We start from the raw sequence: 20991 nt of genomic DNA, 5'->3' as shown, positions 1-20991 counted from the left end.
ATTCTGGGCTATTTTTTTTTTAGATTAATAATATTCTGTATCATGCCAAGTATCTGTATGAGGTTGTTATATAACAAAATAGTGAAAAATATTTGTGTATTATTACTTATGCAGAGCACATTTTCTTAACAGTGTCTAATTTATTAACTGTCTAATTTATTGTCTTATTCGAGTGGATGTGATATAAAGGAAAAGAAAAACAAATGTATTATTTATAGGACTATAATGAGTAAATTCAATAGTATTGTTTTTAGAATAAGGCAGTTTGTAGAAAAGGTTTCTTATAAAGAAAAATCAAAAACTTGCTGCTTCACCTTAAACCTTGACAAACCTGGTTAAACATCCAACCTGAAGGTCTGTCTGAAGGTCACATCCAGGGTGTCCCAAGAGTCTTCATGTACTCTAGCACCATATTATTGGTTGTGCAGCTGTCAGTGGATGTGCATGTCTATGTGGCTCAACAACATTTCTAATCTTTTTGAGTCTGTTAATAAGTTTAGCAACATCTTTGCTCCTTTTCCGCTTGAAGTCCATCACAACTATGTGAAAGCTTCTCGAACCTCCCATGTGTAAAGAAAGGTTAACGTGAAGATGGGCATTTTAATCCATATGCAGATTTATTGTAGGATACAACAGGCAAACAAATCCGAAACAAAGTGCAGAGCAAAGGTTGAGAAAACAGTCATAGTTCAAAACTAGTCATAGTAAAAGATGATGTCCATGATGCTGTATAATCCTAAGAAGAGTTCATGAAGAAAACATAGACCCAAAACAAACGGCCTGGTAATGTAGCAGATACTAACAATACTTCATGTTGAAGCTACATAGTGAGCAGGTTTAACTGGTTGTTAAACCAGAAGTGACCCAGAATTGGTTAGAATTCTGCCAATGGCTTCCGTCTGGACCGGACGGAGGTTCGTTGGTTGATCTCTTACACCCTGAGAATGATTTCAATACATTCTTCTTTGTTCCAAGGTATTTTGCAAAAAGAGTGTTGATTTCCCCTCAGACTTTTGTGATACTTGTAGTTCTAAGAAAAGAAGAAAATGAAATTGACTTTATTTTCAATCCAGGAGGGTTTTAGCAGGCAGAAACACACTGAGACCACAATTCAGGTACAGGCTCCTGGTCAAACACAGGCCTTACATATCATTCTTGCTAACTGTGGAATTCACTCACTCTCACTCACTCATTTTCTACCGCTTATCCGAACTACCTCGGGTCACGGGGAGCCTGTGCCTATCTCAGGCGTCATCGGGCATCAAGGCAGGATACACCCTGGACGGAGTGCCAACCCATCGCAGAGCACACACACTCTCATTCACTCACGCAATCACACACTACGGACAATTTTCCAGAGATGCCAATCAACCTACCATGCATGTCTTTGGACCGGGGAGGAAACCCCCGAGGCACGGGGAGAACATGCAAACTCCAAACACACAAGGCGGAGGCGGGAATCGAACCCCCAACCCTGGAGGTGTGAGGCAAACATGCTAACCACTAAGCCACCGTGACCCCTGAAATGAAACTCATTTATTTTATTTTTGGATCAGTCTTGATGATGCGCCATGATTTTTATCAATGTCTCAGTTGCTATTCCATCTGCTCTCTCTTCCTTTTTTATTCTGTCTGCATATGGACATATCCTTCCTATGTCTAGTCTGTTGTTCCAGCTCTTGGCATTGTGTCCGCTTTCCATTTACGTGTTTATTCCTTTGAGTCTTTGGCAAATCACTGAGCAATTGTTTCCAATCCTACCCTTTTCTCTTGAGTCCTTGCTATCTGGGACAATATTGTTCCTTCTAATATAGACATAAATGCTGGAAAATTAAAGATGGCATTCTGTAGTCTAACCTCTTAATCGGTGATTTATTCAAATCCAGCGTGACGGATATTTACGGAAAATGGTACTGGAAATACCTGTCGTATGTCACTGTGGCCAAGGAGGCTGAAAAAAAGACATAAAATCATGTGTTTGGATTCAAATTAAAACCATTAATGTGCTTTAAACTACAACCTTGAAAAAAAAAACAAAAAAAAAAAACATCTATATATTTTGATCAATTTGTTAGAGTTACATGCCATAATGAAATAAACCTGAGCCTTGGATCACTTTTTTTTTAGTTGATAGTCACTGTTGAAATGTCTGTGATGCTTCTGCACCATCACATCATCATCATCAAAACAGACAAGAGCGCTTACATAGTTTGTACAGAAGAGTCTTTTAAAATGTTTTAAAGACCAAGTAAAAAACATTAAGAAACGAGAACAGAATTAAGTGAATCACTTAGAAATGATTTGCCACACATGTTCTCATGTGGGGATGTGGTAGCCTAGTGATTAAGGTGCTGGGCTACCAATCGGAAGGTTGTGAGTTCAATTCCCATGTCCACCAGGTTGCCACTGCTGGGCCCCTGAGCAAGGCCCTTAACCCTCAATTGCTCAGTTGTATAAAAATGAGATAAGATAAGTGTAAGTTGCTCTGGATAAGGGTGTCTGCTAAATGCTGTAAATGTAATGTAAACGAACATGAATTAGTGGAGTGAAGATATGACGTTGAGGCTAATGTTGTGTTGTGAATGACGTTTACCTCAGATGATGAGTCAGCGATGTGGATGATGCTGATGATCAGAGTAAGAACTTATTTCTTATTGTAAACTTCAATCTTTATTATTAGTTTTTTTTTTTCAGATCTGACAGTGATGTTTTTCCATCAGGAAATTATAAATTAAGTTATAAATGTAGAAGTAGATGTAGCATTGATTCCAGCTGAACCAGAAATCTTTAAACATGCTTTAATTTTATTCTTAATGAGATACATGCAGAAGAACATTTTTCTGTGGATTTTAAAGCTGGGTATAGGTCAAAATATCAAAATGAGATTATTATATATTTTTAATCAATTCTAGGTGTAAATCTGGTTCCTGGAGGTTCCTAGGTGCTTAGGTTTCTGTTTGAGTCCTGTTTCTTCTCAGTGCTTTGTTATCCTTTTGTGTCCACCTGTTTGGTGTTTCCTCTTAATTAGTTTGTTGATGCATATCCTTCAGGTCATGAGGTCTTATCCTTTGAGATTTTCCAAACATTCGTCCAAATGTTCATTTTTTTACCTTTCCTATAGACCCTGACTGGGGGGGCACAGTGAATTAGTGGTTAGCACGTTCGCCTCACACCTCCAGGGTTGGGGGTTCGATTCCCGCCTCCACCTTGTGTGTGTGGAGTTTGCATGTTCTCCCCGTGCCTCGGGGGTTTCCTCCGGGTACTCCGGTTTCCTCCACCGGTCCAAAGACATGCATGGTAGGTTGATTGGCATCTCTGGAAAATTGTCCATAGTGTGTGTGTGTGTGTGTGTGTGTGTGAGTGAATGAGAGTGTGTGTGTGTGTGCCCTGCGATGGGTTGGCACTCCGTCCAGGGTGTATCCTGCCTTGATGCCCGATGACGCCTGAGATACCTGTGACCCAAGGTAGTTCCGATAAGTGGTAGAAGATGAGTGAGAGTGAGCGAGTAGACCTTGACTAAAAAAAAAAAACACCTGCACTTGCTACTCATTACTCCATGTGAAGTTCTCCCAAACCTCAGTGATATCGGTAACACATCCAGCATATTCGATGGTTCTGAAGCGACGGCCCAGCAGAGGAAACACTACACCTGCATTTTGTTGCCCGTTACTTTAAAGGTTGACAAGTGCATTGGAAATAGCGCTTGTAAATCTATAGGTGTGATTAACCTCTGCTCTGTGATGTCTCCGCTGTCAAGGAAGCGAAGCCATGACGCGGGCTTTGTCTGCTCCTTAGCATGCAAACATGTTCCTGCAAAGGAAATCAATTAACTAAATGAGGAGCTGCAGGGAGCAAAACCTGGACTTACAATATTGAATTACTCTCATCATATTATATATAATAAGGATCTGTCCTTTACTATTATTATTATTTTGGAAGATTTTACTCACCAACGTTCATTCAGCTTAATTGAACGTCTCTTGCTACGCATGTTATTATTTTGTACCTATTATATTGTATACTAGTTTCCTTCCTTTCTTTATCACGATTAAGTTCTGTACTCAGGTGTGTATGACGTTAACTCGTTGATTTCCCTCAGTAATTTGCATTAATATATCTCATGATTGTTTTTAGACGGTGAACTTGCCATTTAGTGAATCTAGATAAGTAATTTATGCTGTTTCAGGCACAAGAGACTTCATTATCAGTCTACGGCAATACGATGCTAATTAAAAATGTCAGTTTGTGTAACCGGTATGGTGGCACTTCTTTAGACATCTCCGTTAATTAAACACCAAAGTGGCTTTAATTGCTTTAAATGGTTCAAGTTTGACATCTTTTAGTACTTTATTACAACTGAAGCAGGAGTTATTTATCGTTAGTCTGACTAGCCTCCTTACTTCTAATAATTCCTCAATGCATTTACGATTAAAGTTAAACTCATTTTAAAAGTAATAAGCGTAGCATTGCATTACAAGGTTTAATCGCTATGCAAATGAGCGTGTATATAGTAGTACACAGACAGGAAGATATAACAAGCTCGGGGGGGGTTTATAGCCTATAAGAAAGGAAATATAGGAAATATGGCAGCCTTTTCAGAGGATCATTACCGAGTCAGTGATTGTGAAGCAGAGGAAAGACTTTATTACATATTCCCTGGATACAACACGAAGCATCTCCATAATCTTCACTACGGAGTGGCACAATGAACCGACCCATTTTCAATCATTTCTCGTGCGACTCTATGCAAAACAGGCCGTGGAAAAAATGCATTTCAGAGGAGAGCTAAAGCACATTACGGCACATACGGCGGCATTTCCTCACGCCCATTTTCCTCGAGACTGGAGAGTTGACTTTCCGGCATACAGTCAGTCTGAGAAGACGATGGGTGGAGGTGAAAGCAGATCTTTCCTAAACTGCTCCACAGAAGTACTGGAGAAGATGAATTATACAGCGTTTTGTGGAGTTTCTTTGCATAACGGTTTCGTTCACTAACTTTGAGACGATACCCTGTATTTAGTGTTATGTGATAGGATAGAATTTATCTTCTGATATAGAAATACGAGAAATAATTCACTATCATATCATTTCTATAAAGCAAACACATTTCATGAATTGTATTTCTGGCTTGAGTTTTGTATATCTTAAAAAAAATATGACCTCATCATAATAAAATTGCCAAGTTAAGGTTGTTTTTATTTAAATGTACTGCACTGGTGTTAACTGTTTATACATTTAAATGCATTTCACCTTCTAATAAGTAACTGTAAGATTCTCATTGCTGTGGGTTTGGTCCTGTCTCTACCCCCAGTCTACCACTGGTTTTACTACCCTACTGTTTTCACCTGTCCTGTGTTCAGATTATTTATTCCTTGTTGTTTCTACTATTCTTTGCAAAGTTTTTTTCAATTATTTCAAATCTTTTCTTGACACATGCATGTTATTGTTTTTTGATTATAGATCTTTCTTTGCTGTCATCATCCTACACGAACCTACTTCTGAACTGTCACATCTACAGTCACATACAGTACACCTCCAAACATGGCCGCCACTAACTACGCTTTCAAGAACACACACATGAACCTATCAGAATCAGAAAGGTCTTTATTGGCAAGTATGTTTTCACATTTCACATGTTTTCGAATTTGTTCTAGTACAGAAGCTCCACAGTGTAAACAGAATGGCATTGATAAGACATGAACACGTATATAATAAAGGCAGTTGTATATACAGTGGATAATAAAGGCAGTTGTACTGTATGTACAGTGGATAATAAAGGCAGTTGTATGTACAGTGGATAATAAAGGCAGTTGTACGTACAGTGGATAAAGGCAGTTGTATGTACAGTGGATAATAAAGGCAGTTGTACGTACAGTGGATAAAGGCAGTTGTATGTACAGTGGATAATAAAGGCAGTTGTACGTACAGTGGATAATAAAGGCAGTTGTATGTACAGTGGATAATAAAGGCAGTTGTACGTACAGTGGATAATAAAGGCAGTTGTACGTACAGTGGATAATAAAGGCAGTTGTACTGTATGTACAGTGGATAATAAAGGCAGTTGTACGTACAGTGGATAAAGGCAGTTGTATGTACAGTGGATAATAAAGGCAGTTGTACTGTATGTACAGTGGATAATAAAGGCAGTTGTATGTACAGTGGATAATAAAGGCAGTTGTATGTACAGTGGATAATAAAGGCAGTTGTACGTACAGTGGATAATAAAGGCAGTTGTATGTACAGTGGATAATAAAGGCAGTTGTATGTACAGTGGATAATAAAGGCAGTTGTACTCTATGTACAGTGGATAATAAAGGCAGTTGTATGTACAGTGGAAAAATGCGCAAATTGAAATATAAATAAGTAAGTATGTGTAAATAATGTAAGAATAGAGTTTGTTCTGTGTATGTTAAGTGTTCATCAGCTGTATGTTAAGTGTTCATCAGATGGATTGCCTGAGGGAAGAAACTTTTCCTATGTCTAGACATTCACTGTGTTACTGAACCACATACAAACTCAACGTTTATTTTCTTTATTGTTTGTGATTTTGGTTTTTATTTTTGCTAGTCCTGGTTTTCTGATCTTTATTATAAACATGCCAAAACCCACCTTAACAAAATTTCTTAACTTTCACAGCTAGCTTGCAATAGTGTTTCCACAAGATTACACCTGGCATCATTAAGTAAGGTGTTGCCAGATATTCTACAAGTTTTCTGTTATCACAGCGTATTTGCTTACAAAGTGTCTTCACTAAACACTTTGTAAGCAAATAGCATGATAGTGTTTCTTTGTTAGTTGAAAGTCTGGTTCATTACAAATAGGGAAATTGGCTGGAAAGTATTGTGGAAATAGTAGAAAATGATTTGTTGTTGAAAGACCGGAAGCTATTTGCACTCATTTTCACAACAATTATTGGACTTTCTGGGACTAAATGTCCTGAAGCTCAGAATGTCTTTGTGTGGTTTCAGGGAAAGTGTGGAGCAGTGACAGCGATGCTGGGAGACAATGCAGGTGGTTTGCCAGATTCCTTCAAGGAATGTAGTCTCAATGAGTCATGAAATCAATTTGAATGGCTGTCTGCTGCAGATATGAGTTCAGTATCCATGTGGATACATGCAGGAACCTACGCGTGAACTGTGTCTAGTGTAAATACTACTACTGTAGACCGGTATGTTTACTGTATGTTTAAAATTAAACTTTTACTTTAAACCTACATAAGAATTCATAAATCAAGCTCAATCATAACAGGAAAAAACAGACAATACTCCTTCAAGAATTCCCTTTGGACGGTCAAAGGGAATATTGCAGGAGGTGTCGTTACAGACCTAGGGTTAGTAAACACTGTAAATCAGTAAACACTGAGTATTGAGGCGGGACACACTTATTTCCAGGGATTTCAGAACAGCGTAACAGATATTGCGTCATCGGGTAGGCGTGGCCTATTTGATAATCTAACCCTAACCCTAACCGTAGTTTCTGGTTGTTTATTTGTTTTCGAAAATTGCTTAACTGTAAGATAATAAAGCATAATAGATGTAAAATATTAAATTTACCTGTATGACTGTTTTGTCCTTCATTATCCATCGTAAAGAGGGCATTTTTCCAAGACCTCCAGAAACACGGCCACTTTACGTCATGGTAACAAAACCCCTAGAATTTCGTGAATGCCGTAAAAAGATACTATGACACTCCTTCATTTTTTTTCCATCCAGTTCCCTACACCACTGAGAACTGTGCCTTACGGGTGCTCTTATTACATAAAAAAAATGTAAATGCCATGAATCCATCTGAATTTGCATTCCTAGACCTGGCTAATTCTTTTCCCAACCTGCTTCAGGGAATATAGTTTAGAATAATCAATTTAATGTCATTTGCATGGAAAGAGGTTGGATGTGGTGTGTGTGGTGTGTGTTGTGTATGCGGTAGAGAAGATACCTGAAATGTTTTCAGTCTTAAATCATGTTCATTGATTAAAAAGCCCTGAAGCATTTAAAGCAAGAATAAAACAGTCAAAATTGTTTGTATTAACTGGTGTAGTATGAAATTGAGAGCTCTCCTTCATACGCTACAAATTTCCACTGTGATATTGTGCTCTGTAGCAAATGTTTTTTTTTTCAAAACATGATATACAATCTAAGTAGTGTAATTTATGATAGAATTATAATATTATTATATAGTTACTTTAGAAGTGTTCTTGGTAGATAGTATTAGTAGGAAAATGTATAAAATAATAGGATGTGCTGGATCAAGTGCTATTTTGTGAACTGCTAATTAACGAGAGGGGGCACGGTGGCTTAGTGGTTAGCACGTTTGCCTCACACCTCCAGGGTTGGGGGTTCGATTCCCACCTCCGCCTTGTGTGTGTGGAGTTTGCATGTTCTCCCCGTGCCTCGGGGGTTTCCTCCGGGTACTCTGGTTTCCTCCCCCGGTCCAAAGACATGCATGTTAAATTGATTGGCATCTCTGGAAAATTGTCCATAGTGTGTGAGTGCGTGAGTGAATGAGAGTGTGTGTGTGCCCTGTGATGGGTTGGCACTCCGTCCAGGGTGTATCCTGCCTTGATTCCCGATGATGCCTGAGATAAGCACAGGCTCCCCGTGACCCGAGGTACTTCAAATAAGCGGTAGAAAACGAATGAATAATTAACAAGAGTGTATATTCAATAAATTAAATATATTCAAGTAAATTAAAATTACAGTAATTTTTGTGACAGTCTGGCATTTGGGGTTTACATACAGTAATTTGAATGATGTACCCCGAAAAAAAATACGAGGAATTTTCCGCCATGTACTGTACATATTGATGTAACATTGGGACTTAATTTGCTAAGATTGTTTAAATACAATTCAAGGACAAAAGATCTCCTTGTTGATGACATCATAGTACCTGATCATATATTACAATGCTCTCTCTCTCTCTCTCTCTCTCTCTCTCATACCAAAGAGACATATTTCCCCTATAATCCCTTCATGCACAAATTCCCAGGCCCCTTTCATTCTTAGGTTTGTTGCTTGTGGACTTTGATTATGACCACCGCTTTTCAACAGGGTCCAATTTCAGAGACTGAAGTGGTCATAAAACCATCAAAACATCGATTTTTGTATCCCGCGGCCGTGTCGGTATTGATCTCGTTGTCTGGGTTGGGTCAGGATCTGTCAGCTGTTAAATACCTCATGTCAGAGATAACCAGATTTTGGTTAATATATCTTTACAACTGCTCCTGAACCAGTAAGTGCATTAAGCTCCCTGACGTTCTCTTCTTGCCAAACTGTTGCAGACTTTTTAAATGGTTTTGTGCACAACTGCTTGTGTGAGTTTTATTAGGACACGGTATTGCTGAATTCTCAAATCTGATTGGTCAGAAAATGTAGATTAATATTCTACTGTATAACAGCAGTTCTGGCTGCAAATCACAGGGCTAGAGCAATGCTTTCATTCTCAAATCAAATCAAAATCAAATCAAAATTGTATTTGTCACAAACACATACAGGGGCCGTGGTGGCTTAGTGGTTAGCACGTTCGCCTCAGACCTCTAAGGTCGGGGTTCGATTCCCGCCTCCACCTTGTGTGTGTGGAGTTTGCATGTTCTCCCCGTGCCTCGGGGGTTTCCTCCGGGAACTCCGGTTTCCTCCTCCGGTCCAAAGACATGCATGGTAGGTTGATTGGCATCTCTGGAAAATTGTCCGTAGTGTGTGATTGTGTGAGTGAATGAGAGTGTGTGTGTGCCCTCTGATGGGTTGGCACTCCGTCCAGGGTGTATCCTGCCTTGATGCCCGATGACGCCTGAGATAGGCACAGGCTCCCCGTGACCCGAGGTAGTTCGGATAAGCGGTAGAAAATGAGTGAGTGAGTGAGACATACACATACATACAGAGTACGACATGCAGTGAAATGCTTTTTGCATCTGTCCGGTATTCAAACATTATGTATGGAATGCAATTTGGGTTAAAAAAAATATAATCAAAAGGAGGTAGATAAATAAAAAAGTATAAACTATATAAAATATGAAAATCTGAAAATATAAGTGAAAAATAATTTATGTACATATACATAAATATACATAAATGCGTATGGTTTTAATTATTGTCCTTAAAGTGTCCATGTGCAGTATGGTGTGTTTAAAGTGTAGAGTTAAAGTGACAGTCCAGAGTTAAAGTGTCATTGCAAAAAAGGTGTGCAGAAAAACAGTGAAGGGGAGCGGTCGTGAGGGGAAGTTGTGGCCTAATGGTTAGATAGTCTGACTCCTATCCCTAAGGTTGTGGGTTCGAGTCTCAGGCCGGCAACACCACGACTGAGGTGCCCTTGAGCAAGGCACCGAACCCCCCCAACTGCTCCCCGGGCGCCGCAGCATAAATGGCCGCCCACTGCTCCGGTTGTGTGTGTCTTCACTGCGGATTTGTTCACTGCATCTCATTGTTGAGATGGCCTAGATCCTTTACAATCTTCCTGGCCCTGGTCACGGCACCACGTGCTGTAGATATCCTGCAGGTCAGGGAGCTCGGTGTGGATGGTACGTTCAGCTGACCGCACCACCCTATGGAGGGCTCGCCTGTCCTGCATGGTGCTATTCCCCAACCAGGAAGTGATGCTACCTGTCAAGACGCTCTCAATGTGCAGGTGTAGAAAGTCTTGCACCTGAGAGGGTAGTCTGACGTCCCTTAAGCGTCTCAGATGGTACAGACGCTGCCGTGCCTTCTTCACCAGGGTGTTGATGTGACAGGACCAAGACAGGTCCTGTGTGAGGTGAACACCCAACTGTGAAGCCCTTACCGTTTATTTATTACCAACTGACCCGCGATTGCATTCGTCATACTGTAATGTAAGATAATCTTTTAATAAAAGATTAAAAGTGTGTTCATAATTTATTTATTCAAAAATAATAATAATAATATTTCTCTCTCACTCACTCATCTTCTACCGCTTATCCGAACTACCTCGGGTCACGGGGAGCCTGTGCCTATCTCAGGCGTCATCAGGCATCAAGGCAGGATACACCCTGGACGGAGTGCCAACCCATCGCAGGGCACACACAATTTTCCAGAGATGCCAATCAACCTACCATGCATGTCTTTGGACCGGGGGAGGAAACCGGAGTACCCGGAGGAAACCCCCGAGGCACGGGGAGAAAATGCAAACTCCACACACACAAGGCGGAGGCGGGAATCGAACCCCCAACCCTGGAGGTGTGAGGCGAACGTGCTAACCACTAAGCCACTGTGCCCCCCCCAATAATATTTCTATTTATTGATATTTTTTAAGGTTTCGGAAAGGATTAATATTTATTCATAATTCTTTGTTGTTCTTCTGGATTAAACATTCATTGGCCTGCATATTTGATTTGGCACCATTTTTTTCATTCTCTTCCTGATGCAACCCTCCCATTTTATCTGGGCTTGAGACCGGCACTGAGAGTGCCCTGGATTGGGCAATCCCGAGTGGCTGAGTTGGTTCCCTGCCCAGGAATGAAAACCAAGTCATAGTGGTGAGAGCATAGCCACCAGACCACTAGACTATTCATAATCCTTTGTAACAGTCAGTCATTTTTGCACCATGGGAAGCATTTTTAATCAAATAATTTTAAGAGGTAGAAAAAAATTAAGCCTGGTAATGGAATAACCTGTTTAGCATCAGAGACTAACTTGACAAAATGGAAACCTAATGGGAAATAATGCCTTTGGGTGTTTGCTAAACATCACAGTGTGATGGTCTCCGTAGGTACACACTAACTCTTCATCCTTGTCCTGTTTGAATGACCTCTAGTAATTGTGTCTTATTTGTAGATTTATTTGGATCACTCTCAAGTCAATCATTAACCAAAAAGACAAAATACCTTTCACAAAATGTGCAACCGATATAATTAAGATGGTTAATTAACAGTGCGATCTGTATTTAAAATTTCAATAACTCAATCAATGAAGGTCCATCGTAATGAATGTTCTTTCGTACAAAAGCACTTTCACAAATGCACTCTTCTTGTGTAAATGCTCCTGTGAAGGATTTTACGAATAAAGTCCTTGATAACGAGCCCCATCGTGCGAAACGGAGCAAGAATCGGTGTCACGTGGCACATTTAGCAAGTTCCTCTTATAAGCTGTAGCAGTTTATGAGCGCCCTCCTGATTATAACACTGGTGCGCAAAAACATAAATAATAAGTCACACGTCAGACTGAATCTCTCATCACTTCCTTATACACAGCAGTAATTAACTAAAGCTGTGATTATGTGAGCACCACTACACTGACCTGTCTCCATGTTTAAGCTCTTAATAAAAAAGACATGGGGGGGCACGGTGGCTTAGTGGTTAGCACGTTCGCCTCATACCTCCAGGGTTGGGGGTTCGATTCCCGCCTCCGCCTTGTGTGTGTGGAGTTTGCATGTTCTCTCCGTGCCTCGGGGGTTTCCTCCGGGTACTCCGGTTTCCTCCCCCGGTCCAAAGACATGCATGGTAGGTTGATTGGCATCTCTGGAAAATTGTGTGTGCCCTGCGATGGGTTGGCACTCCGTCCAGGGTGTATCCTGCCTTGATGCCCGATGACGCCTGAGATAGGCACAGGCTCCCCGTGACCCGAGGTAGTTCGGATAAGCGGTAGAAAATGAGAGAGTGAATGAATAAAAAAGACATAAATAAATTGTCCATGGTTTTTTGTAGGCTGATACTGCCACATAAAAGCCAACTATTTTAAAGTAATTTGCCTCTTTCCGATCTTGCAGGATCCTACTATTTCAACTTAATTTCAATTGTAATTTAATGTTTATTTCTTTCTTACTTCTGTATTGAATATGTAACTTAAATAATAAATGTAACAGTGCCTCAGACTGCCAGTTTCTAAAATCCAGCATAAGAGATCAGATTTTGAAATAAAACCTTTACTGAAGAATGAAATATCAGCCTACACATGCGTGTGTGAATTACGCTTACATGTTTGATATGTGAACAAAATGAATCCCTGGTCTTGAGCTTCCTGTTACCTTGTTAAACATTTGCCTCAATCTTAGTTTAAACTCAGATAACCTTTCATTTGCATGACAGCAATTCACATCCCTGAATGTGTGGATGTGTCTGGATGCCAGCTCAGACTGGCACTTCTGCCAGTGTGGACTTGAGTGTGAAGGACTGGTGTTTAAATTAGAGCTTATGAACACAAAAAAATTATATATGTATACAGACTGTATACAGACATTTGAACATGCAAACATTTTCTTTTTTTCTTGTCAAATCTGTCTGTCCTTTTCAACAAGCTTTCGTGGTGTTTGTGTGTGTGTTTGTGTGTGTGTGTGTGTGCGACTGAGGCCTGGTTAATGCAGCACTAGAGGCTTTTAAAATATTTACACTTAGGATATTCCATATAAATAATTAAGAGTTGGTGATCTAAAACACAGTGTGTGTCATATGTAAAAGATCTAAAATGCTGACTCTAAATTTAGCTTCAGTTAAGCTTCACTTCAAGTGCAGAGCGTTTGGAGAATTTATATTTCGGTTCCCATTTCAGCCCTTAGACGTCATTCAAGAAAATTTGGAGGAGTGAGCTTTTAGTAGTAAAAAGAAAATTCAGTATGTTATGGACCTAAGAGCAAAATGCAACACTTTAAGACAAATCACACAGGATTTGCGTCAGGCCCAAGAACACCAGTCGACTTTACTTCCCATGACAGGATCTAAATTATTTGCAAAGTGGCAACTACAGTCTAAGGTCATATAGTGAGTCAGAAAAGTCCACAAAGAGGTCAGGGGAAAGGATACAGGAGCGGAACTCCTGATGTACCACCGATACCTCATGAAATAATAGATAAAAGTTCCTGCTCTGGTGATGGTGGTTCCATAAAGTGTGTCTTGAAGGACATTGAGACGCTCCTACTGTATGTGTGGTTGTACATAGCCACCCATATTAGTTACCTGTAAACACAGAAAAAAAAATTAAGATTAACCCATGACTATGCTTGACATTGGAGTAATCGAGGATTCCCCATAGCCATGGTTGGTCCCATTTACAAAAAACCTGATGCTTTACACTGAAGATCTTCTAAATTAGCTAGGCCTAGTTTGCTTTTTTGACAGTCGACTTAGCTAAGGTGTATTAACACCTTAAAGAGGTCCTTGAGATGGGTTGGACTCATCGGAAACCCAAAGCAGCATTTTCTTTGGCAGAAGTATGGTATCTGAGTTTCCATTTGGGCTTTAGCTAGACATATCACCAAATTGATAAGATGGTAGCTACAGTAAGTCCAAAAAAGAGGGTGGGGCAGTTCCAGGGACTGGCAGGCTACTATCAGATTTTTTTAAACCAAATTTTTCAGACACCACCAGCCTGGTGTCTGACCTCAATAGGAGGTCTCCTGACTATTCTGTAACTATTGTTCTGCGGAAGAACACATTGGACAGTGGACTGGGGGCCATTTTGCCACAGGAGTGGAAGGAGGAGAAGGGCCTCATTCTGTACTATAGTCAGAAGCTCTCGATAAGCAAGACCAAATACAGCACAATTAAAAGGGCAAAACTGCCCATGATGATGGTGGTCAACACCTTCCAAGAATACCCAATGAGGCACCTTTTTAATCCCTTATTCACTACATGAAGGTTGCCAACATGCAGACCACTTTTTGCTATCTGGCACATCAGCCATTCAAATTTAAGGAAGTCCAAAGCCCAGGGGTACAGAGGGTGGTGGAAGATTACTTTATCCTGCCACAGGGGAGTCACCTGCTGGCTGAACACCTCCCTATCCTGAGTGAGGCAAGTGGTGGTATGGAGTGGCAGGGGAACATTTAAGAATTAACTGCAGAACGAATTTGGGTCAAACCAGTGGGTATTGTGATGATTCTCACACTAAGGCAAGTCCACTTGTTTGTGTCCCTGTTTGATTTCAAGGATTCCTGTAACCAGCAAAAGAGAGAGAGGAACTGCCTGATGGCCGTAATTGGGCTTGTAAGACATGGACACACCTACGAACCTAATGAAGTGAAAGCAGTCCAGAAAGGACCTGTTTACTGTTACTTATCTTTTGTTGAGTTCTTTTTACCTCTACACAGTCATTCATTCATTTTCTACCACTTATCCGAACTACCTCGGGTCACGGGGAGCCTGTGCCTATCTCAGGCGTCATCGGGCATCAAGGCAGGATACACCCTGGACGGAGTGCCAACCCATCGCAGGGCACACACACACACTCTCATTCACTCACGCAATCACACACTACGGACAATTTTCCAGAGATGCCAATCAACCTACCATGCATGTCTTTGGACCGGGGAGGAAACCGGAGTACCCGGAGGAAACCCCTGAGGCACAGGGAGAACATGCAAACTCCACACACACAAGGTGGAGGCGGGAATCGAACCCCGACCCTGGAGGTGTGAGGCGAACGTGCTAACCACTAAGCCACCGTGCCCCCACCTCCACACATCATATTGTATATTAGATACTAAAACTGACTACGAATATCAACTGTAAGATACTGGAGATATAATATATCCACAAAACTAAACAGTTAAAGATTTTTATAATCTTCTATCTACTGTAGTTTTGGAGATCCTGTGCCTACAGTAGCCTCAGCTTCTTATTCTTTGCTGGCAAAGTGGAACCTGATGTCATCTTCTGCTGTTGTAGTCCACCTGCCTCGACATTTGAGTCCTACAGTATGCATACTTGAGTTACTGTAGCCTTCCTGAAACCCGAATGGTCTGGTCATTCCGCACCAAAATCTCAACAGTGTTTCTACCTTGGATTTTTTTGTTTGTTTGTTAGTTTTTCACACCAATCTCCGTAAACCAGGGATGTTCGATCTCGTCCGTTAAGGACCAGTGTGGGTGCAGGTTTTCACTCCAACCATGCACACCTTAAACGATACCTTATCATTTATTTAAATGATAGATCGGCTGATTAAACAGATGCAATCAGGTGTAGCTCCTGCTAGATAAGAGTGATCACCCACAACAACCTTTTGTGGATTAGATTGTACAGTACCATCTTGTTTTAAACTCTAAACACTTTTATAGGTAAAAATCTCAAGAGATCAGCAGTTTTGTAAATTTACAAATCGGCCACTCTGACATTTGCAATCAGAAAATTTAAAGAACAGTTTCTTCTGTTTTGTCATATAATTTTCATCACACTTTTCAACCCATTTTTCTACTGATATCTTTCCTACGCTTGTAAGATACCATACTTTAATCACTGTTTCCTTTCAAACATCATTGAATCAATTATTTTCAAGATCACTCTACAATATGGTTCGTTAATTAATTAATACGTAAGTGCTTACTAACTTAACAGCAAGGAATCAAATATTAATGAACACCATTTACTGATTATTATTAATATATAGTATTAGTAAATGACTACGATATTATGACCATGTACTGCTTTAATTAAATTACTGTGATAACATTGTCCAGTGGCTTCATAATTAATGATTAACTACCTACTAAATTAGTTAAAAAAAAAAAAAAAAAACACTTCATTAATCACATCTGAACATAATAAGCAGGAAGGCTAATGATAGAAAATACCAGTAACTACTTGGGTTAGCAAAATACATTAGGTTACTCATCACTACTGTTGCTGATTATACTGAAACAACATTATGAATATTAATTACTAGTGATTTCATTTAAAGGAGAAGTTCATTCATTTGTCACTTTACTTGCAGCTGGTCTTGCACATAAGACCAGCTAACGCCAATCTGTCAGTGGATAACATATAGATAACACAGTGGTTCGATAGGACATACGTAGCGAGTGGTGAAATACACACTGTTTAAATCTTTGGTAATAATAGTAGGAGGAGAAGGTGAGTTAGTGAGAAGTGTTAGTTTTTGAGATTTGGTGTTCAGGGGGAAAAATAAATCATGATCAATTTTCATATTATAGCCAGATAATAATTGCAAATTCTCCAAACAAATTAGATTTCTCTTAAAGGTTGCATGAGGTGAAACAAGAAAAATTTGCTCCAGCAAGGAAAATAGTAATGAAATCAATTACTGCCATAGCTGGAAGCTTATTGTAAGGTGGACAAAGTCAAGCTGCTACTAAAGTTCCTTTATTGAAATAGTTTTGTTTTGTTGTTCTGCAATTTAATCCCTGTGGGGAGTTTTCTTTGGGCACGTGTCGCATTAATAACATCGATTGTGTCTACAATTTAGAAAATGAGGTTTATTTCAGAACTTGGCCATGTTACCGTGAATATTTAATACAAAACATATTGTAAAGTACACACTAGCAGAGAAGGTTGTTCTAGCAAGGTAACATATCTGGGATATGCACAGGTTAATGTCATACAGTATATCTCACATACAATAATGATAATGATTTCATTTCAAGTCAATAGAAATGTTAGTTTTAATAATTACAGAAAACTGGCTTAATCTTATAATGAGAGTGTTGAGTTACTAAAACATTCTTTTTTTTTTTTTTTTTTTTTTTGCAATGTTGATTTTACAAAAATTTTACACATTGGACCCTACATCATACAACATGCCTCTAATACGGCACAGAAAATGTAATACGCTTTCACAAGCTGCCGTGGCATTTAACGCCCACTGTTATATGATTGTGTATTATCATTACTAGTAATTATTGTGATAACTGTCATTATCATTGATCCCATTACAGCTTATGCCATTTGTTAATGTCAATTATTCCTAAGTGCACTCTCAGTTAGCAGATTTAATGATGTGAATTTGACTAGAAGAAAGAAAGAAAGAAAGAAAGAAAGAAAGAAAGAAAGAAATCTACTTGATCTGACAGAATGAATGAATGAATGAATAAATAAAAGAAAGAAAGAAATCTACTTAACCTGACTGGAAATAAATAAATAAATAAATAAATAAATAAATAAATAAAGTAATTAATTAAGTAATTAATAAAGTTACTTGACTTTAAAGAAGAAAGAAAGAAAGAAATCTACTTGACCTGTCTAGAAATAATTAAATAAAGCTTCCTGACTGAGAAAGAAAGAAAGAAATCTACTTGATCTGACGGAATGAATGAATAAATAAAATAAAGAAAGAAATCTACTTAACCTGACTGGAAATAAATAAATAAAGTAATTAATTAAGTAATTAATAAAGTTACTTGACTTGAAAGAAGAAAGAAAGAAAGAAATCTACTTGACCTGATGGAAGGAATAAATAAATAAATAAATAAATAAAAGAAAGAAAGAAAGAAATCTACTTAACCTGACTGGAAATCTATAAATAAATAAATAAATAAATAAATAAATAAATAAAGTAATTAATAAAGTTACTTGACTTGAAAGAAGAAAGAAAGAAAGAAAGAAAGAAAGAAAGAAAGAAATCTGCTTGACCTGTCTAGAAATAAATAAATAAAGCTTCCTGACTGAGAAAGAAAGAAAGAAAGAAAGAAAGAAAGCTGGACTGTCAAATATCCTGTGCATGTTTCATATCCGTTATATGTTTAGAAAACCAGAAATCCAACTACAATGAAACATGTGTTTCCTCACAAGCCTTTATTTCATTCTTTGATGAATTTATTAAAAGAGTAACCACAAAAACTATATCTTTTACCGGTACAAAATGCTGACATGATAGTCATACAATTCAGGTACAAGTACAGGGTCCCTCAGGAGCAGAAAAAATAATCTGATTTACTTTTCCACCTCTCAAGTAATTACACTCAAGTACCCTCAAGTTCTAGCTTGCTCATTTCTTTGACTTCTTTGTTCATTTCAGCCTTAAGTTTTGAACCCTATTGATTGTGTAAAACTTTTGTTCTGTTGTGATTAGTTTGCCTTGATTTGCTGTTTGAACCCTGCACACGTTTCTGCTTTCACATCCAAGTCAGACAAACACATGCATTGGCATTGCATTGTGACTTAAGTAACAATTCCACTTTATATTTGTAGTATTTAATTAATCGATGAATTAAAAGTTGAATACAAAATTACAGTTACTTGGAGATTTTGTATAGCGTTGTCACAAAACCCATTAGAATCTACTTCCATAATTGTCACCTCCTGTCTACAGTGAGTTTGCTTACGAAAAATACAAATGATAAGCGTTGTGTGGGTTAGAAAAATATCAAGTGTTTGTTAAAAATAGTTTGTAAAAAAAAAAAGATTAGGACATTAAAGGTGGGGTCTCCGTTGTTTGAGAAATGCTTCCGAAAACTGCGTTGGGTTGCCAACCAAAACAAAAATCAAAACTAACGTGTAGCCAATGAGCAGAAAGGGGCGTGTCTTGTCAATATGGGCGGAGAGAGTGTTCAGTGCGCATGTGTGACATTAGCAGAAAGCGGTTTTAACATTGACATGGAGGATAAAAACAAAGAAAGAAAGCTAAGAAAGACTTACGATAAGGTAAGAAGTAGGACGTGTTAATATAGGATCAGCTTTCCAGCGCTGGAGAGAACTGAAGGAGCAGGAAGGCCTGCGATGGGACGCCGAGGTTGCTTTTTTCCTTCTCGATAGGTGAGTAACGTTGGTTTTGCTTTGTTACACAGAACTAATATATGCCTTTGTCCTTTACATGATTATGCTTGTGTGTCATTTTTGCTTGTTTGTTTATCTGCAATCGTATTGTTCTTCCCTTCAGCTATGATAAAGACATAGTTCTTTCCATTAGTTGCCTGGGTTATGTATGTATGTGTGGGCAGACCTATCAATACAGGGGTGGGACCCATTTGGGTTAGGGGCGTGTTTGTTTTGGTGATTTCAAATGTCAACGTTGGCTTTCGAACAATGGAGACCCCACCTTTAACACGCAAATTAAATACAGTGGCTTGTTAAGAGTTGGTGTGAAAATTATAAAAATGTCCAATAAATTAGATTTGAATATATTTTTCTAGTTAATGACAAAAACCTTATAAATTATTGATTGATTAATTGATTGTTGTATTAACAGCTCTTTTTTAGGCGCAGTAATATATTTACCATCAGTGTATAATGTCCTCACTACTATTGTGACTCTTCTTATATTCAATACAATGGCAGCTTTGTGTGATATCCCTGGTGTGTGATGATGAGGTCAGTCAGCAGATCATCTAATAGCCACCCAGCGCACTTGCTTGACCTGACAATGTGTCATATACTATTGAAAATCACACCTCTGCCTGTCACACATCCTCATTGCCTTTGTATTAATCAAATGACTGACAGTGAGGGGAATCTTCAAGCTAGCGACTAATAAAATGTCACCCTGACTTGAATGGAGGTGAAAATCTGGAGAGAGATGAGATCTGAAGGGAAGTGAAAGGATTAATTCCTCTTAAAGTAATTGACTTGTTTGAGATTAGTTAATAGATGAGTGTTATATAAACAGGTTCAGTCTGTTGTCTTGCGTTGTATTTGTTCCACTGGATCTTCTAAATGTTAAATTATTGGTCTTATAATTTGGGGTCTGTTATTACATTTTCTGAAAAATTACAATGATTTATTGCACTTTAACACAGTCTTTCTTTCTTTTTTTCTCCCTCTCCAAATTTGAGTGAAATTGATTCATTTGATTCATTTGCGCTTGGGTTTGGTTTGCTTTCATACTGCAAACAAAACCAAGCAAAAAGAAAACAGCTCATTTTAGCTGCTCACATCTACAAGAAAAAGAAAAAAAAAAAAAGCTTCAACCCAAAAAAACAGAGGATGCTTGGTTCATTAACTGCAGTCAGGTTGATTCAGAGTCAAACTGAACTGTCTTTGGAAGTAGATAGATATCACCTCACCTCGCTTAGATGTTCTTGGCCCGGTTCTTTTGGTCAAGCATACAGTTGCTGTTTTTGCCCGACTAGCCCGAAGATCTGAGCTGAAATGAAAACCCATTTAAATGAACTGTAAATGTATATTTGGAAGCATGCGTAGATCTGTTCAATTTAATTCATTCATTCATTCTCTACCGCTTACCTCGGGTCACAGGGAGCCTGTGCCTATCTCAGGCGTCATCGGGCATCAAGGCAGGATACACCCTGGATGGACTGCCAACCCATCGCAAGGCACACACACACACTCATTCACTCACGCAATCACACACTACGGACAATTTTCCA

Source organism: Tachysurus vachellii, chromosome 2 (assembly GCF_030014155.1).
Source record: "Tachysurus vachellii isolate PV-2020 chromosome 2, HZAU_Pvac_v1, whole genome shotgun sequence".
Taxonomy (NCBI): Eukaryota; Metazoa; Chordata; class Actinopteri; order Siluriformes; family Bagridae; genus Tachysurus; species Tachysurus vachellii.
The sequence above is the reverse complement of the archived record's forward strand: the minus strand, read 5'-3'. Positions refer to the sequence as shown.